Below are 18,848 nucleotides of genomic sequence, written 5' to 3'. Positions count from 1 at the left end.
GGTGTCCTAGTGGAGGCCTACAAATGGAGGACACAGGACACGTGAGGTTTGCTTGGTGGCAGTAATTAACCTGGCCACGCCCAGCTCCCTGGGCCTTTTATTCACTAACTTGCGTGTCCACGCTACGCTGGACGGAACCAAAGACCCCTTACGCTGTAGGGGTAAAATGCATAACAACAGTGGGGAGGGGCGTGTGCTGCCATGGTACACCCCAACGGCAGCAACACTACATTCCTCCTTTACCTAGGGATAAAACAAACTGGAAGAATACAGTGATACACAAAAGTCTCTGGTGGTCAGCGGGGGCGCTGTAACCATTAATTCTGCTACGTTAGACAGAGCTCGCTGAATAGTCTCTGGTGCAGTCTCTGAATGTTTCTCAAACAACCATAACATCAGGTACAAACTAAAACAGTCTTACTTGTATTCTCGGCGGGGTCAGCCATCTGGATCATTTCACCGCCAGCACTGGGCCACAAAGTCTCGGTACCTCTGGGAAGGTTTGGGGCACTGACGTAGACTGTATCTCGCCTGGTTGCGACTGCCTGCCGTGGCTGGTGGGAGTTCTTCAGCTTCTCCAGTCTCCTCTGTGTTGGGGACATCCGTAGGTCTCTCTAGCCCATTGTTGCTTGGGTCGAGGTCGTTTGTCGAATGAGTTGTGGTGCTTGTTTCGGTTGGTCCTGACGGTCTGCGCGGTGAGTACTGGTGCCTGTCATCTGGTACCTGGTCTTCCCTCCTCTCGGGCACTTGCTTGAAAAACGAAATGTTTCTTGTGACTACCTCCCCATTCCTGACGGCTGTGACCATTGTTCCATTGACCTCGGTGACTTTCCAGGGGTCCAGCTCGAAGGGCAGGCGGAATTTCCCGCCGTGATGGCGGTCTCTCACAAGAACAGTGTCCCCGGCTTGAATGGGGCTGTCTGCGGCCCTCCGTCTTCGGGATGCTTCCTGGTTGTTCTTAGTGCGCTGTTCCATGGAGCGGTTATTGGGGTTGGGGGTCAGCTCCCACCAGGGTGGTGTGGGATGGTGTCAGCAATGGCCCGGTTGAATGATAGTCTGTTTGGGGCGACTCCAGTAGTGCAGTGCGGGGTCTGGCGATATTCCCGGAGGAATTGGTAGACGGCTAGCTCCAGACAGTGACCGTCCGCTACTGCAATTTGGATTGTTTTATTCAGAGTCCTCATAAGCCTTTCGACCTCCCCGTTGGCTTGCGGCCATCTTGGTGTTATTCGTTTATGCCTGACGCCATGGCTCTGCAGGTATTCGGTGAACTCGCTGCCATTGAACGGGGGCCAATTGTCCGTGCGGACTTCTTTCATGATCCCGTGGGTGGCGATGATCTTTTCGAACTTTGGGATCACTTCCGACGCTGCCGTCGATGTCACAATTTCTACTTCAGGGTAGCGGGAAAAATCGTCCACTACGACAAGCATGTACTTGCCTCCGGGGAGGCTGCCGAAGTCTGCGCTCACTCGTATCCATGGGGACGTTGGCCCTTCTTCGGTGATGATCGGTGCTGGAGGGTTTGGCAGGCTCGTCGCGAGGCACACTGGGCAGCTATGAACTACCTCCTCGACTGCTCTGTCGAGTCCGGGGAACCACAATTTGCTTCGGAGTCTGTTTTTAGACTTGACGATCCCTTGGTGTGATCCGTGAGCCAGCAAGGCAGCATGCTGTGTGAGGCTGCTGGGCAGTACAAGGCGCGGGCCTCTCAGGAGACACCCTTCAGCTGAGACCGATAGTTCATGTTTGACTTGGTACAGGGCTTTTAGAACCGCTTGGGTGTCCTGAGTGCGAAAAGATGCTGGGCTTTGCAGCGCCTTCCAGTCGCCGGATTCTATGGCGTGGATCGCGATCTGGAGGCAGTCATCGTCCTTTGTGGCTCTCGTTACTTCCTCCAGGGACATTGGACGTGGCTTTGACCGTTCGACGATTAGCCGGACGTACTCTTCCGTGGCTGCCGCTTCGGCTGCTTCCGCGTCGGTGACCGGCCGGGCGTGTCTTGATAGATAATCTGCGGGGTTCCGCGTGCCGGGTCGGTATTCCACCGTGAAGTGGAACTCTTGCAGTTGCAGCACCCATTTTTCGATTCGCGGTGGAGGGCGAGAGGATGAGCCTTGGAAAAGCGGAATGAGGGGCTTATGATCAGTGATCACTGAGAAGGGGTGTCCATAGAGGTAGATATGGAAATGGCGGCACCCCCATAGGATGGCAATCGCTTCACGTTCAATTTGCGAATACCGTTGCTCGGTCGGTGTCAGCGTGCGGCTGGCGTACGCTATGGGGGCCCACTCTCCGCATGCTTGACGTTGCGACAGGACTGCTCCTAGGCCAGTGGGGCTGGCATCCACCAGTAGTTGTGATTCGTGTTGCGGGTTGAAATAGGCCAGGGTCGTGTCAGCTGACAGGGCTGCTTTGGTGTTTGTGAATGACTCTTGCTGTTCCGGGCCCCACGTCCAGGTAGCATTTGATTTCGTAAGATCACGGAGGGGCCCCGTCAGATCCGACAGATCCTTGATGAAGCGCCCACAGTACGTCACCATGCCTAGGAAACTGCGGACGGCTGTCACAGAGGAGGGGGCTGGCGCGTCGTGGATGTCTTTGACCTTGTTAGGGCCAACTCCTTGGTCGGAGAACTTATATCCAAAGAAGCTAATGTCTTTGCGTAGGAACTCGCATTTGTCCTTGTGGAGGGTCAGTCCTCTCTCCTTCAGCCGGTTGAACACTGCTTGGAGGCGTGCAATGTGTTCTTCCAAAGTTGGGGCATGTACTAGGATGTCGTCGCTCACATTGAGCACCCCGTCGAGGCCTTGGAGGACGTTGTGAATGATGTTCTGAAACACCTCCGCCGCACTCGAAATGCCGAAATTCAGCCTCGTATATCTCCACAGGCCTGCGTGGGTGGAGAAAGTTGTTATTGGGCGCGAGTCTGGGTGAAGAGGGATCTGATGATACCCCGACCGTAGGTCCATCTTGGAGAACCATTTTGACCCTGCAAGTTCCCCGATGATGTCGTCAATTGTTGGTGTCAAGTGACGTTCCCTCTTAATTGCTAGGTTGGGGAGGCGCATGTCCACACATATCCTCACAGCTTCGGGTTGCTTCGGTTTCTTGGCTACAACGATGGGGGATACCCACGGCGTGGGTCCAGTCACCCGTTCGACGATACCGGCGTGTTCAAGCATCCTCAGTTCAGCCTTGACTTTCGGCCGGAGGTGAAATGCGATCCGTCTGTGTCGGAGGGCCACTGGGGCTACCGACTGGTCAATGTGGAGTCGGACGGGAGGTCCTCTTAGGCATCCGATGCCCTCAAACAGCGAGGAATGCTCTGTAACCAGATGGTCCAAACCTTGGGCTTGCACTGTTAGGGCGAAGTGTATGAGCCCCAGCTCTCGTGCAGTCTTGCAACCAAGAAGGAAGCCTGATCCTTCTTGGGACACATAGATCTTTGTCTGTAGCTGCGTTGAGTCGTGGGCCACAGTCGTCTGGAATACTCCGCACAGGCGCAGCGGGCGTCGGGTTCCATAAGCAAACACTTGCACTCTTGTGGGGTGAAGTGTGGGGGCGTCTTCGAGACTGCGGTACACGTTGGCGGCCATGAGATTTATCGTGGCACCGGTGTCGATGAGGGCTCTGACCGCTTGGCCCTGTACCTGGACAGTGCACATCGGTTCGGTCGAGGACATGGCAGCAAGGGCGTTGAGCATGCGCACCACGTGGACTGTTCTGGCGTCTTCTTCGTCGTCGTCCATGTCGCTGCTCTTCGACGTGTTCTGCAGTGGCACTACTTGTCGCACTCTCCTGGGCGGGCCACTCTGCTTCTTCCGTTGGGACGACAGGCAGACACTTGCAAAATGATTTGCTTTTCCGCACGCGCTGCAGATTTTGCCTTGGGCCGGGCAGGCGCCTTTGTGGGGGGTGACACCTCCGCACCACATGCAGGCTTGGTCGTGTGTGGATGGGCTTGGTTTCGGCCGCCCTTTCCTGGGGGTTCTCATCCGGCTGTCTGTAGGTTGCGACCTGACGGTACACACATGTTCTGTCTTGATTGTTACCGCTGGGGTCGGTTCCATGTGGGCGGCACGTGCTTTGGAGAGTTCTTTGGACCGCCCCAGGGCCAAGATGTCGCGCATGGGCATTGCGTCCGTTTCTAGCACCCTCTCACGCAGCTTTAGGGAGGCGCACCCTTGTATGAACTGGGCGCGAATTTCATCTTCCACATCCGGGAGAGTGCACGTGCTGGCTAATTTCTTGAGCCGAGCGTAGAATACATCTACGGATTCCTCCAGGAGTTGGCGCGCTTGGCGTAGCAGGAAGCGTTCGTAGTCTGCACTAGTAAATGGCTCAAAGTACCTTGTGATGGCGTCTCGCAGGGTCGCATATGTGTGGGGCGGGGCACCTTCCGTAACGTCCTTGGAGATGTCGTGGATTGCTTCACCCCCTAGGTGTAACAGCATAGCTCGTTGACGCCCCACTGCAATATTGGCTGCGACAAAATAATTCTCCAGCCGCTCAACCCACTTCTTCCACCGGGCAGCCTGAGAGTGGGGGCTACCTGTGACGGTGAAGGGCTCCAGATGCGGCACGGTGGCCATGATTGCTGGGGTACAGTTGAGATGGTGACAGGAGGGGTCTCAGGAGGCACCGTGGAGCGCTGCAGCAACTCGGGAATGGAAAGTACCAAAACGGAGGGTTCCAGGGCCTTGTTCCGCGAGATGCGTGAGGGTTGGCAGGGTCCGTGCTCACGCGGGAAGCGTGAGGAAATGCAGATGAGCCGCGTCGCGCGGCAGGAGCGTGGTGAGCGCACGCACTGCGCATGCGCGGGAAGGCCGAAGGGCCGACTGGGGCCGGAGCGCTGATCCGGGCGGCGTAGCCTGGGCAGGAGGCGGCGTGGAGCAGCGGGGCACACAGGGGGTACCTGAAGGCAGCGACCGGGGCCCACGGAGCAGCGGGCAGCAGCGGGTGTTGCAGGACGGTCCAGGAGGCGGAAGAAATACCGCAGCCAGCAGCGGTGAGTGACACGCCGGGGAGCCGGGCGGAGCGCCACGTGCAGGCTTGCACGGCGCTGAGCAGCGGGGCACGCCTGGGTCGCGATGGTGTAGCGGGGCACGCTACAGGGTGGTATGTAGACCACTCTCGTCGCCAGTGTGGTGTCCTAGTGGAGGCCTACAAATGGAGGACACAGGACACGTGAGGTTTGCTTGGTGGCAGTAATTAACCTGGCCACGCCCAGCTCCCTGGGCCTTTTATTCACTAACTTGCGTGTCCACGCTACGCTGGACGGAACCAAAGACCCCTTACGCTGTAGGGGTAAAATGCATAACAACAGTGGGAAGGGGTCGTGTGCTGCCATGGTACACCCCAACGGCAGCAACACTACACCGGGCTTGCTAGGCTTGGTCGGGCCCGGTCGACTTCCCTTTGTATTTTCTTGTTGTCCATTGCTGACACGGCCTCCTCGGCGTCATGCCTGTGGCCGCTTTCGGGATGTCTGCTTTCTGGGGAAAGTTCCCGCCGGCCCACCGCCGGCGGTTTATAACCTTTGGGGGGGCTGTGGTGGAACGCGCGTGTTCTTATATGACTTGCGGGGGGCCGGTCGTATTCGAATTTGCTTGGTGCGCTCTAGACCCGATCGGCAGCTAGAGCCCCTCCCCATATGGTGCGGTCTACTATGTCAGCTCTTCCGTGCAGTGCAGGCTTTGGCTGCAGCTTGAGGTTCATGACCACGCATGTGCATTCCTTTTATGACGCACAGTGTTTGACAGTGAGTTTTTGTTTCTCCCTGTCAGTGCTCGTGAAAACGGCCTATGGCAGGGGGCGTTTTAGCACCCCTGCTTTTTAGTCTTCTTTTTAGCCGATCTTCCGACCTTTATTTCGTAATCTAACTCCTTTTCCCCTAAAATCAGGAAACAGCACATTGCCTGCCTGCTTTATGCAGAGGATTTGGTGTTATTGGATTATACCCCTATTGGCCTACTGAGGAAATTAAATGCCCTACAAACTTATAGTAGGCAAAACCAACTTCACATTAATTTGGAAAAGACCAAGATTTTTGTTTTTGGGAAAAGAGTACTATATAAATATTTGGGCTTAACTTTCAAGAGGAATTTGAACTGGGGTATGCATTGGGATGCAATCAAGCAGAAGGCCTTTTTGCAGGCCAGCTGTTTATTAAGTTTTAATAGCAGATTTGGGGAACTTTCTCATCTTCCATTATTAAGGGCCTATGAGGGGAAGATACCTCTACTGGGTTTATACAGAGGAGAGGTTTTTTCGCTTGGCCCGACATATGAATGGGACAGATTAGAAGGGGTAGTGCTTAGAATGCTTCTATCTCTTCCTCAGGGTACTATGGTTCAGGCCATAAGGAAAGAGTGCAATCTGGGCTCTTGGAGCCTGATGGCCTATACCCGGGCCCTAAGATATTTCAATACATTTGTGGAGATCGATGAGGAGTTAAAAGTCACCAAATTGTGTTGGGAAGAGATTGAATACAGCGAAAGAACTTGGGCAAAAGCTGTAAGAAATAGATTAATTACCCTTAGGAACCTCCATTCAGATAGTGGTACAATTATATCCTGGTCCCCCTTCCCAGGCAAGCGCGCGTTGAAAGAATCTGTTGCTTCGTTGTCCGAATTGAACTAGCTATCTTATCTGCGCAAGACACCATCTATCAGTTTCTCAATCCCTACACTGGGCCAGGACACTGTTTTTCCTTATTTATCGCAGCTACCAGACCCAGGGCTGCAAAATGAAATATTGAGGGTCAGTGTGGGTTGCAATCCAATTTATTCGTCCCGCCTACACTGGTCCAGGATAACCGTGGTTTTTGCCCCTGAAAGTTAAATGTTCCCTACTGCATATATTGTTGGATTGTGTCTTTTATCATGGTAATCAAATTAAGTTTTTAAGACCTCTGTTCTTCAAATATGGTGTTGTCCATAGGAGGAAAGCTGTGGAGCTGCTGACAGAAATGCGTTATCTAGATGTGGCTGTTGGAACTGCTCGGTTTTTATGGTCTGTTAAACACAGTTTTAATGATGAACTGTAGTGGGTCGAGGTGTTGGGTAGTTAGGATGGGTTGTTTTTATGATCTTAATTGTCATTTGTGTTTTAGAATGTTTTATGGACAATTGTTTAAATAAATAAACTTACCACTGTCAGTCCTCTGGCTGGGGCTGGTTGAATGTGAATTTTTCTGCATTCTGGGAGAAATGTATTTAAGAGGTTTACTTTTGTGATTGTTCTGTCATTTGGCCTGTGGTTCAGTATGGGGAAGCATAGTCATAAGTGCAGAAATTGCTCTCCTCTTTCTTCACCCCCATCCACAGGGGGCAGTGGGGATTTGGCCTATCCTTTGAAGAAGTGTAAAGGGTGTGATTACGACAGGCTGAAGAAGTTGATTTTGGAGACTTTATCTGCTTTGCAGCCCACTAAAAAGGTGGCTGGTATTCGCTCTGGAGGGGAGCATGACCTCTACTCGGACATTTCCAGCTCGGATTCTTCTGATGGTTCTTCTATGGGTTCTGTGGACCTTAAGAGAAAATGTATATCTAAGGATATGTTGCCGGACATTCTTTCCCATGTGAATGATAACATGGGTTTCCCTGATGAGGAGGTCGTCAGCACGTCCAGTTACATGGTTTTGCCCCAGTTTTGGAAGCAGTCTACTAAGGCCTTGCCCATTCATCCTTTCCCGATGGACGTTCTTTTGAAAGAGTGGAAGGATCCTGACCGCATAATAATGCCTCGCTTCATGACTAAGCTGATCCCCATTAAGGGACATGGAGGATACTATTCCAGAGTCGTTTCATGTTGACTCTATTGTGCCCAGTCTGGTGGGGCGTCCGTCCATGGCAGAAGATAATGTCCTAAAGGATGGTGCGGATAAAAAGATTGACTCATCTTTGAATAAGGCTTATGCGGGGTCCCATCTCGCCATCCGTTCTGGAGTGTTTGGCGCATATGTGGCGCAGTTGTTATTGTCAGGCTTCAAATCTTTATTCTCCACTATGCAGGACGGGGGGCATTGACCTGAATTGTTGGAATGTCAGGCTGAGTTCCGCTCTGTAATTGCATTTGAGTCTGTTTGTCCTTGTGCTCTGTCCTGTGGTGCGTCCATTGCTGCCAGACGTAATTTACTGATGAATGGTTGGAACTCGGATGCTGCTCAGCGATCCATGGCTTTGAGATTGCCATTTACTGGTCCTTGTCTTTTTGGTAAAGACCGTGAGGAGAAGTTGCACAGGGTGTTCAAGGAGTTGAAGCATTCCTTTTCTTTTCGACGTCAGCAGGGGCATAAGAAGGCATTCTTTTCTTGGCTAAATCTTTTCAACAGCCTTCTCGTCAGGAAAGGAATTCCTTCAGGAACCAGAAGGGCCCTGGGAAAGGTTTCCAGGGGATGTTTCAGAAGAAGCCTCCTCCCGATGCGGGTCCTGGGAATCACCATTCCTGACTATGTCTCCTTCCAAGGAGGTCCTGCTGGAATTCTGCCAGAGGTTGGTGGGAGGCTGCACCATTCCCTGGCGACATGGCATCTCACAATGGCGAACGAGTGGGTACTGGATGTCCTGGACCGGGGCTACCAGACTGAGGTCCTATCCCCCCCCACTCCACCCCCCGTCTGGCATGGTTCACACTCTGATTTTGAAAGGGTTGTTGTACCGGCGGGCCCTGTTGGACGGGGTTCAGCTGTTGTTTCGGAAGAAGGCGATTGTCCCTGTTCCTCGTTCGGAGTAGGGTCAGGACAATTATTCGGTCCTCTTTCTGGTACCGAAGGTCATGGGAGCCTTCCGGATCATGATGAACCCTATACAATACTTTAATGTTTGATTTCTTAAAAAACATTACAATATAAAAGTATTCAATTCATTCATAAACAAAGACAACTCCATAAAAATTACAAAACTGTGTTTTTCTTTCAATTCCCTAAAACAATGTAAACAGTTAAAATTCAGCCAAAAGTCAGATTCAGATCAGCAATTATTAACAGTCAAAGGTTCTGTTATGGGACCTCTAGACAAAATGCTGCTCTGCTGAAGTAAGAGAGATTCAGCAGCTCTAGTATCTTGCAACAGTTTTGACGCTTTACTGACAAATTTGGTGAACCCAATGTTCAACTTCGTGTTGTCCGGGTTTAAGGCAGCTATTATCGCTTGGCGGCATGATCGAACTTCTAGCCTGATCCATTCTTCTCGCAAGAGACCATCTGACTGTACCCATTGCAGGACATACACAGACTATTTGTTCAATGGATTCAGAGTGATAGCCGCACATGGAGAGCCATCAAGACGCATCTGTTCCCCCATTCCTCTTAGGATTCTGTTTTGTTTGCCTTCTCCATTTTTTTGTTGTGTTGTGTCTGGATTCCCTTCCAGAAGCGCCGGGACGCCCCTTTGCTGGGGCATCTGTGCGCTATAGAAGTGTTATTAACATAACATAACATCCTACATTTAATACTATTGTCGGAACTACGCCATTCAGGAAGGTTCTTCAAAATAGGCCATTCACCCATCCTCAGTGCTAAAAACTTTTGTTTCCAGTAAAGTGCGAACGTACTTGCTAAGTAGGGTGACTCGACGCCTGGTTTAAAATTGGGAATCACTGCCCGTGCGTGCTTCCTCTTTGACAATATTGCCCTGTCTGAATAAGAGGACCACTGCCGGATGCTCTTCTTGATGATCGCCTTTAGCGCCGGCTGTGAGGGATTTGTTCCCCAGAATTCCTTAACTCCAAGTAATTGTAGGCTGTGATCCAAATGATGTCGATATTTCTGGCTAGTAGGGCTTTTCAATAGTTTCTTCCAAAGTCTGGCCTCCAAGGTGCCCTCCTGGGCATGGGGCAATCTGTTGCAAACCTTTATAAATGTGCCAGCCTCTACGTCATGATGGTCTACTAAGCCTAGTTCGAGACGAACTTTGGCTGGCGAAGCTGATTTTGGCAGGCGGAACGCTAGTTTATACATTTTCATTGTCTGTTCAATAAAGTGCTTGTTGAGCCCCTCATGATCTTGTGCCCGTACGACAGAGAATTAGTTATCTTTGCCTTCATCACTTTCAGCATAGGGGTGAGACTTGGGCCAAGTAGCTGTTTTGAAAGTTTCGCAGCGGCAGCCTCTAGTGACAAAGCTTTGGCCTTTAATGCTTCTTTCTGCTTGGTGAATGAACATCTAGTATTGAGAAAGATTCCCAGGTATTTGTAGTGGGGTGTTGATTCAAGCTTACCATTATTGAAATACCACCCTCCGCGTGACCTCTTGCTTACCAAAAGAAATTGTTTTTATTTTCAGCAAGTTCAACTCTAGGGAGTTTCTTGTTGTGTAGGGGAGCAATACAATGAGTAACCTATGTAGGCCTACTTTTGTTTGGCTTAACAACACCAAATTGTCGGCATACAGCAGGTTACTGATGCGGGTTCCGTCTAGTTGGGGGGGTGGCAGTTAACGCTATCAAGTATTGGGGATAAATCCAATATAAACAAGTTAAAAAGGAGTGGGGCCAACACACAGCCTTGTTTGACACCACTTTTGGGTCCGATCGTCCTAGAGACGTGGGAGCCTCCACCCAGCTTGAGTCTAATCCATGTTTTCGAGTGGAGTTGGATTATATTGTGTAGAAGGGTCTGTGGTATGCCCAGGACTCTAGTTTTTGCCACAGCAGGCTCCGAGGCACTCGGTCGAAGGCCGCCTTAAAATCAACAAAGCAGCAATGTAGTTGGGTTTGTTGGACTGCTGCTTTCTCTATCAAGACGGTTAACGTGAGTAAATTAGTTGTGGTGGCAGAATTGTCCACAAAACCCGTCTGGTTAAAAGGGAGGCGTTTTGTTGTATCTGCTCAGGCCAGCAACTCTTCCAATAAAATGCTGGCATAATATTTGGACACAACATTGAGGAGTGCTATCATTCGATAATTATTAGGATTGTTTCTCTTCCCGCTTTTATAAATCGGATGAATGATGGCACCTCTCCAGTGCACCCTCACCTCCCCACAACACAAGCGGGGCCCACAACGGGCCACCGTCACTAATCCCCACCAGCATTTCCATGGCAGCATCGCCCACATGGAAAGGCCTGCAATACCAAGCCCCCCTCACCATCAGATCCCGACCCCACTGGACAACTCGCCACTTGCACCATCAGACTCGCTCTGGGAAGAATGCCCCCTCTCCGTCAGCCCTGCGGCACACACGACTCGCCCGGTGAGTAAATCGTCCTGCAATTTCTCATCCCTCCGAGTGAGTTGCATGTGAGTTTCCTCGGCCAGGGACCACTCTCTCACATCCTTAAGCCAGGTGGACACCTCCGGAGCCCTCTGCCCCATCCAGGTGATCGCCACCCTGCGCCGGGCCAGCACCAACATCAGTTGTGAAAGTTTGTAGGAGAGCTTCCTTTTCTTGGGCCTGGGGACTAACACCAGTAAACAGTGCAAGGGGTTCAGTTCTATCTGAAGGCCTGTAGTGGCGACTATACGATCTACCACCCCCACCCAGAAACTCCTGACCAAAGGGCAGTCCCAGGCTAAGTGTAAGAAGCCCGCTTCCTCTGCACTACATCTGGGGCAGCTGTCTCCCCTGTCCCCCGAGATGCGCTTCAACGAGACCGGAGTCAGGTAGGTGCGGTGTAGGAAGTTAAAGTGTATCAATTTGAACCGTGCATTGCACGAAACCTTGCGCGTGAGGGAACCTATACGGTTCCGCTGCCCCTGTTCCAGCGCAGTACCGAGATCCGCCGCCCATGCCAACCAGGACAGCGGCACCGATGGGGTGGACTCCTGTTTCATAGCTTGATATAGCAGAGAGATCAGTTTACGACCCTGCCGCAGGAAAGAAGAATGTCTAAGGTGTGGGTCATTGGTGGTGTGTCTGGGCACTGAGGCCAGGTAACCGTCACTACATCGCGAAGTCCCCGATAGTGCAGGTAGTGCCCACTCCCGAGGCCGAAGGCCTCCTCTGCCTGCTCATAAGTCAGGAAGGACTCATTGGGGTAGAGATCAGCTAGAACCCCGCATCCACCTTCCCGCCAAGAGCGGAAAGACATGTGCTTCTCCATGGCAACAAAAGGGGGCCAGTATTCAGACCGGTAACTCTCTATGGAAGGGCGGCCTCCGCAAAATCCTCTCAATAAACCGCTGCCAGATGCCTGCCGTGTGACGCACAACGTAAGGAAGAGCCTCGTCCGCTCCCCTGCCCTGCATCAGCGCCACCTGTAGCCCCTGGATGTCCGCCCTGCCCGCCAAGAGGCGCGTTTCTCAGTTCTCAACGTCTGTGAACCACCGGGCCGCAGGCTGTAGTTGCGCCGCATAATAATATAAGTCGAAGCGTGGCGCTTCCAGACCTCCCTCCTCGTAGCTGCGAACAACAGTGTGGAGCGCTACCCTGCTGCGCCGGCCCGCCCAGAGCAGAGACGTGAGCAACATGTTAAGAGCGCGAAAAACTCGTGGGGGAAGAGGACACAGTGAATTCTGGAGGACGTATAGCGTCCTGGGAAGCATTACCATCTTGGCGACGGCCAGCTGTCCCATCAAAGAGAGTGGCAAAGAATTCCAAAAGGACACCGACTGCTGTAAGGACCTAAGCACCCGATCCACATTTCGGAGCAGCAGCTGAGAGTCCGTCGGGGCCACCTGTATTCCGAGATAACGGAATCCCTCCTGTTCCGAACGCAGCCCGAGGTCTGGTAAGTCTCCCAGAGGCACTGAGTCAAACCCCGCAAGCGGGAAGATCAAAGACTTGCTGCGGTTAAGTCTCAACCCCGCGCCTCGCCAAACTGATCCAGGTGGCGCAGCAATATCGGCAGTGCCTCCCGTGGAGCTGTCAAATAGAACAAGGTATCATCCGCGTATAATGAAATAACATTGCATGTGTCCCCCACCGTAATACCCCACTGTGCCATCTCCGTTCAATCATCACAGTACTTAGTTGGCCACAATAACTGCCCAGTCTTGTAGTTTACATTTACAGAACAGTTCCAACAGAAGTGCAAGTAATTTTTGGCAGACATTACCTACAATCCAAAATTAGAGTAACAGCCTGTGAATAGCATGAATCAGTTATTTCTTCCCATAAGAGTCATTGAGTGGTCATCCGAGCGGTCATTCTGCACCAGTGCATGATAAGATCGTAGTGGTGCCCATATGTCCCTGGGTCTGGATCTAACAGGCAACAAAGTGGCATATAATTCTGCGTTAGTGTTGCAAGTCACCACATAAATCATCCCTTTCTTGTTGGGAGTGGGTCCTTCATCCAGTGAAAGGCTACCTCTTTTTTTGGGCGGAGGGGGGATGTTTTATATAGCGCAAACTCAACCCAAAGGTATCAGAGAGCTTTACATGAGCACCAGTTGCGTTACAGAAGGACACGTTCATTTTGTTAGGCACAGGGAGATTGAGTGATTTGCCCAGGATCACAGAATGTTTAACGTTTCTGCCAAGACTCTAACCCAGTTCCCCAGCTCCGAGGTGGACCGCCTTAGCCATTAGGCCACATCCTCTTCCCTAGGAGGGTCTTTATGTAAACTGGCCAAGTGGGTAAAAAACGATGGCCTAGATTGCGACCTAAGCGATTGCCAATGGCTGACATTAATTTAAGCTTTCCTTTCATCAATTTGTTGTTTTATCAGTAGACACACTGTGGCAGGTATGCCCAGATGTGGGTCCTGTACACATTGTGCCATAGGACTCGAGCAATATCTCACCAATGAGATTTAAGCAGGATGAAACTGCTATGGTGTCGCTTGAGTGCCCATCTAGAGGGGCCTGGCCTAGCAGTTTGTGCTGGAATGCTGCTATTGGAGCAAGACTGATTTGCATAAGGCGGGTCTCTTTCTAGAACGGTGTCGTGGGTGAAAATAGATGGCCTAAAATGATATGCTGATCTCTAAAGCAAGTAGCTCCTCGGAGGCTTCCCAGCGCTGGATAAGTCATAGCTTGCACCTATGCTTGCAGGGGTGTCTATGGGGGAGGGGACGATTAGTGGGGGCAGAGGCAGGTTATGGGCTGTTTTCCTAAATGTGTTTCATTGTCTAGGTTTCTAAGTTCTATGGGCCTGAATGATTGCCAGTGGCTGAGACTGGTTGAAGCATGTCTTCCATCACCTTGTTGTTTTAGCAGAAAACAAGAACATTTCACAAATAAGCAGTCTTAAAAGTTTGCAACTTTGTGTAAAATGTACACTTACCGTCAGAAGATTCATCTGATCCAGATTATATGAATTATGATGTATTAATTATGATCTCATGTTACTCTTTTTGCACACCTAAAAGACACTTCCAGGATTAATTCAACCCTTTTCATGACCCTGAAGGCCGCTTGGCATTCACTTGAACCCACCGTTGTAAATATGTATTCTATACCTGTACCAACCTAATTTTTGCCACCTCTTTTTTTAACTATCCTGATTGTATTTGTAACGTGTAAGTATGTAAATCTCCTTATGTGACGTACTTGGTTGTATTGTAAAGCACTCTGTACCTTTGGGTAAAGTCTGCGCCATATAAAACTGCAGTAAATAAAATAAAAAATAAATAACAAAGGAAGCAGAGTCAGCATTGAGAGTAAAGAGGGAACTGAGGAGGCAATGTGAGTAGAAGGGCAGTGTGTGGTTGCAGAGAGTGCAGGTATAAGAGGGTCCGAGTGTGAGCTAAAAGGGCGGGGAGCAGATCTGCTCAGATGGGACAGGGAGCGGGTGTCAGTTTGACCAGATGGGACAATGTGTGGAGAGGGAGTAGGGTGAGCAGAATGGGCAATATATGAACAGAGGGCAGTGTGTGAGCAAAATGGGCAGGGAGCAGTCACCTCAGCGCATGAACAAAAGAGGCAAAAAGGGCGCGAGCGTGCAGAAGGAGAAGGAGCAGAAATGTGGCAATTACATTAAAGGCATTGGCCACTACTGTCCTACCAGCCATGTTTACTAATGTATCATCAGAGTTGGCTCATGTGACCTAGGTCCCTCAAAAAAAATGCGTGAACCTTGATGCCATGACCACATAAAGAACCCTTGTGAAGGTGGAAAAAAGACACTCTATACTGCTATCCAAAAAAAAACCTTAAATGTGTATTATCTGCAAGCATCTATTTCAGTGTCTAAACGCCAATGCCCTCCCCTGGGGCGGGGGTGGGGTTTGCTCCTTTATAACGGTGCTATATCACTAGACGTGCCAATGGTACCCGCAAATAGCAAGGTGTGTGCTCTCCGCGGCTCCTCCTCGGTGAGGAGAGGCAGTGACAGCCATGCCACCCTACACCAGCCCCTACACACCCCCTCTCCTGGCTGTTGCTATGGTTCAAGTCCACTTCGACTGTTGGACTGTACCACGGTGCGGCAGGGAGGGGTCTGGCTGGTTGCGACTATTGTCATGGCCTATCTTGCTTAGCACCTATTTTGTACAAAATCAAATATGCCGTGGAAAGGCGTTAATAAAACATCTCTAGGGGTTTAGGCGTGCGTGGGCGCATGCCTCTCGGTCGCCTTCCTCCGCCGGAGACGTGACCGCCCCCCCTACGCGAGCGTTGGTTCGTGCCGCTGGTTCCCTGTATGGGTGTGGCGGAGGGCGAAGAAGCTCGCTGCGTTTCCCAGGCTGCTGTCGCCGCCGCAGCGCGTTGCATTGCCTGCCTCCCCCCGCCGCAGGTGCCGGCCCACCTCTGGGCTCCGAGGGATTATTTTCCGCCGACGTGCCCCGGGAGATGGTCATGTAAGGCGCGGCGGCCGGCGAGGAGGCGGAGACCGGCGGGAGAAGAGACGTCAGCGGCAACACAGGCCGAGGCCGGGCAAGGAGAGCCTGCCGCAGGAGGAGGAAGGGAGACTCGGGAGAAGGTATGGGGCGGGGTCTGCGCGTGACCCGGTGGGGGGTGCCTGGCACAGGGCCCTGGGTGACACCACCACCCAAGGCCAGGGGAGCTGTGGTCTGGACACCGTGCATCCTGCGCCCAGCCACCCACCCTCCTCCTAGTCATAATATCTGTCCCAACCACAGCCCTTCCTCTTCCTACTGGTCTTCAGCATGGCAACCCTCTTCAGTCCAGCTGCCATCCTTGCAGTGCTTTATTCACCAAAGCTACAATACCACATACCTAATCATCCAACTCACCTTGCCAAAGGCCTTTTTCTCCCAGCTGTCTTTGACCCCATCTCCCCGATCTGTCACGAGTAGTCCTTATTTCAGTCCTCCCACCATTAGCCCCCTCCACTCTGCCCCATGCAGGTGCACCTTCCCATTTACAGACCTTTTTTTAGCCACAGATTCTCTGTCCAGCAACTGCTTCTTACTCATACTCTTCGCAATCCCACCACTCCAGCTCGTCACGTGATGGATTGCTTCCCCTCACCATCTCTCCAATAATGCCATTCGCCCTTTCAGACTTATTATGCCAGGCATATATTTTTGATTACTTTTTGGGCACCGTTTAAAGAGCACCCATCTAATTCCCTCTTCACCTTTCCCCTTTACACCTCCTCCTCACCTGGCATCATGTCCTTTTCAAATTTAGGTTCTATCCACCAAGTTCTTGGCATACCGAGCAGTCGTCAGCTGTGACCTATTCCACACTCAACACCTAATTTATTGTGTGCTCTAGTTTTTAAGCCAACAGCATTGTCTTTCTGTATTCGTAAGTTGATAACCTGACACTATAAGGAAAACTTCAAGACGGCCCTATTTTAAAGTGCTGGGAAACTTGTTACATGATTAAAGAATAGTGCACTTTTACTTTTATTAGAGTGGTATTTTTGGGCTAAGAAACTCTGCAATACCACTTTAATTCATGAAAAACGGCACATTCCCTCATTAGTAGAAAATTGGTGGTATGGTGGTATCTAATTTGGATATATTGATGTGTTTAGTCATGTAAAACCACTACAAGAGAACATAAGTACTGCAAATCCTTCCCTGTTCCTGCGCAGAAAAAGCTAAATCAGAGCTAACACTGCTGATCACAAATGGGATGACTTCATTATATCACCGTAACCCCGATTTAGTAGGGCTGTATAAAACCCAGCCTCAGAGTGAAACATCATTGGTAAAAACCCTGTCGTGCTCCTGCTGGACAGCTGTGCATGCATCCATGCATAATCTTGGCCCATGCATAATCTTGGCCTCTTTGACTCATTTCTAGAATCTTTATTCTTAAAATGGATATCCTCTTCCCAGATAGGTGCAATTTGTTCCTTTCATCTTCATTCGGTCAATAAACCTCCCATCTCTTCTAGTCCCGACAAGCTGCTGGGCTTTGTTTTTGCCATTCTTTTAGGTCCAGCCTCACTAACTGTCAAGCAAGAGAACTCCTACAAGGTGTCTTCAAATCCTTCTATTCAGGGCCTCTTAAAGTTTCCCTTCTTAAATTCTTTTACTGTCTATTGTGTCTAAACCAACAGTGCTGCAGTCTTCCACTGTTATTGTAGAACTATTGCTCTTAAGTTCTACCATCCAGCATGATGTTACAGGTTATGAGCGTTTCTGTACATGTATTTATTTATAAACTGTTTTATAGAGCTGAACTCCTCACTCCTACATCAGAGTGCTGTTCAGTCGAATATGACGGTCATCATTGTGATTAAACAGGAGTCCAGGGATTTGAGGCATATGGCCTCTGTCTTATATACTCCTCTCGCTGCCAGTGGTTCTAAGAGCAAGTTACTTCTACTCTGAATGATTCATATTTTGGTAATTCCCTTCAGCACAGATGGTGCATGTTGCCTCTGTTCTTTTATAGACCTAAGCAATGTTCTTAAAATATATTGCGTTTGCAGAGCTTAATTTTGCAGCCTTATTATTTCTTTGACATTGACTTATAGACCTTGATGGCTTGAGGGACTCTTGTGTGTGGTCGCTTTTCATGATGCATCTTTATAGCTGAAATTTACTATTATTGAAACATAGATCCTTTTATATATTTGGCAAGGAATATGCCCATTTTTGCTTTGATCTCTGGGGTCAGAGAGACGTTTTTCCTCTAAGGAAGGGCACAAATACTCTGCTCTTAGTCTATTGTGGACCTCTTTGTCTAGAGGATTATGTAGCCATCCTGCTACATAAGTTGCCACCTTGTCTGCCTTGACCCATTGAAAAGATCTTTGTTAGTAAAATGTCTTCGAGGTCCAGCAAGTCTGTCAACAGTGGGTCCTCTGGGGGACCTTGGGCAAGGTTGGAGTTTGCATTATCAGGTTTGGGGCGCCAAGGCCTGTTGGGCTCTTTTTCCCAATCAGAGTATGGAGGCAAGTCATTGGAGTAATATGGCGGAGAAGTAGGATCCCAGAAATGCATTTGAGGGGTCAGGGTGGGTGCTTGTCCCTGAGCTCTATACTCAGGGTAAATCCTTAGCTATCTTCAGGCGGCCACATGCATTATCTGAGGAGTGGTCCCTGGGACAGATTGGGGTGGGTGTGGCCTGCTTTTGAGGTCCAGATTACCTAGGGGGTCGTGGGAGTTCTTCCCTCCTAAGGAGGGGCTCTTGGGGGCAAGCCACCAGCTCAGACGGCAGAGCTCTTGTGAGGGATTTGTGGACCAATGCATCTACTACCTCTGCAATGTGTGCATTCTAAGGCAAACATTCCATTTCCTTCTTCTGTGCATAGCATTCATTCCCCTCCTACATATTTGGGGTCTTGGTCGAACCAATTTCGTGTTGCGATGAGGTCTAATGAGGAAGGGAAGTGCTAATGTAAATCTAGCGTGGTAAGTAATTCAGTATTGTTGGCAGTGTCAACCGATTAGGGGGCAGAGCCAGATATGGTTTAAAGGGGTATCGTCCAGCGCAGCTGTTCAACTATACAATCAATGAATCAATCATGAAATTTGAAAAGCGCACCACATACCCGTGTGGGTCTCAAGGCGCTGTGGGGGGGGGGAGGGGTGCCGG

At 50.5% G+C, this 18,848-nt stretch overlaps 1 protein-coding gene across 2 annotated transcripts in view; it reads left to right on the top strand.

Annotated features, from left to right (window-relative positions):
- The window catches only part of GNB4 (G protein subunit beta 4), a 708,510-nt gene that overhangs the window by 181,839 nt on the left and 507,823 nt on the right, over window positions 1-18,848 (top strand). Inside the window, exon 1 of one of the 2 annotated variants that reach the window (XM_078665738.1) lies at window positions 15,503-15,807. The exons of the other annotated variant lie outside the window; for it this stretch is intronic. The gene's annotated coding sequence lies outside the window, so the exon portion shown is untranslated. Of the gene's footprint in view, window positions 1-15,502; window positions 15,808-18,848 lie in introns of those variants that run through there. 2 annotated transcript variants of the gene reach the window in all.

Source organism: Lissotriton helveticus, chromosome 11 (genome assembly GCF_964261635.1).
Source record: "Lissotriton helveticus chromosome 11, aLisHel1.1, whole genome shotgun sequence".
In the NCBI taxonomy this organism is placed as follows: domain Eukaryota; kingdom Metazoa; phylum Chordata; class Amphibia; order Caudata; family Salamandridae; genus Lissotriton; species Lissotriton helveticus.
The sequence above is the reverse complement of the archived record's forward strand: the minus strand, read 5'-3'. Positions and strand labels throughout refer to the sequence as shown.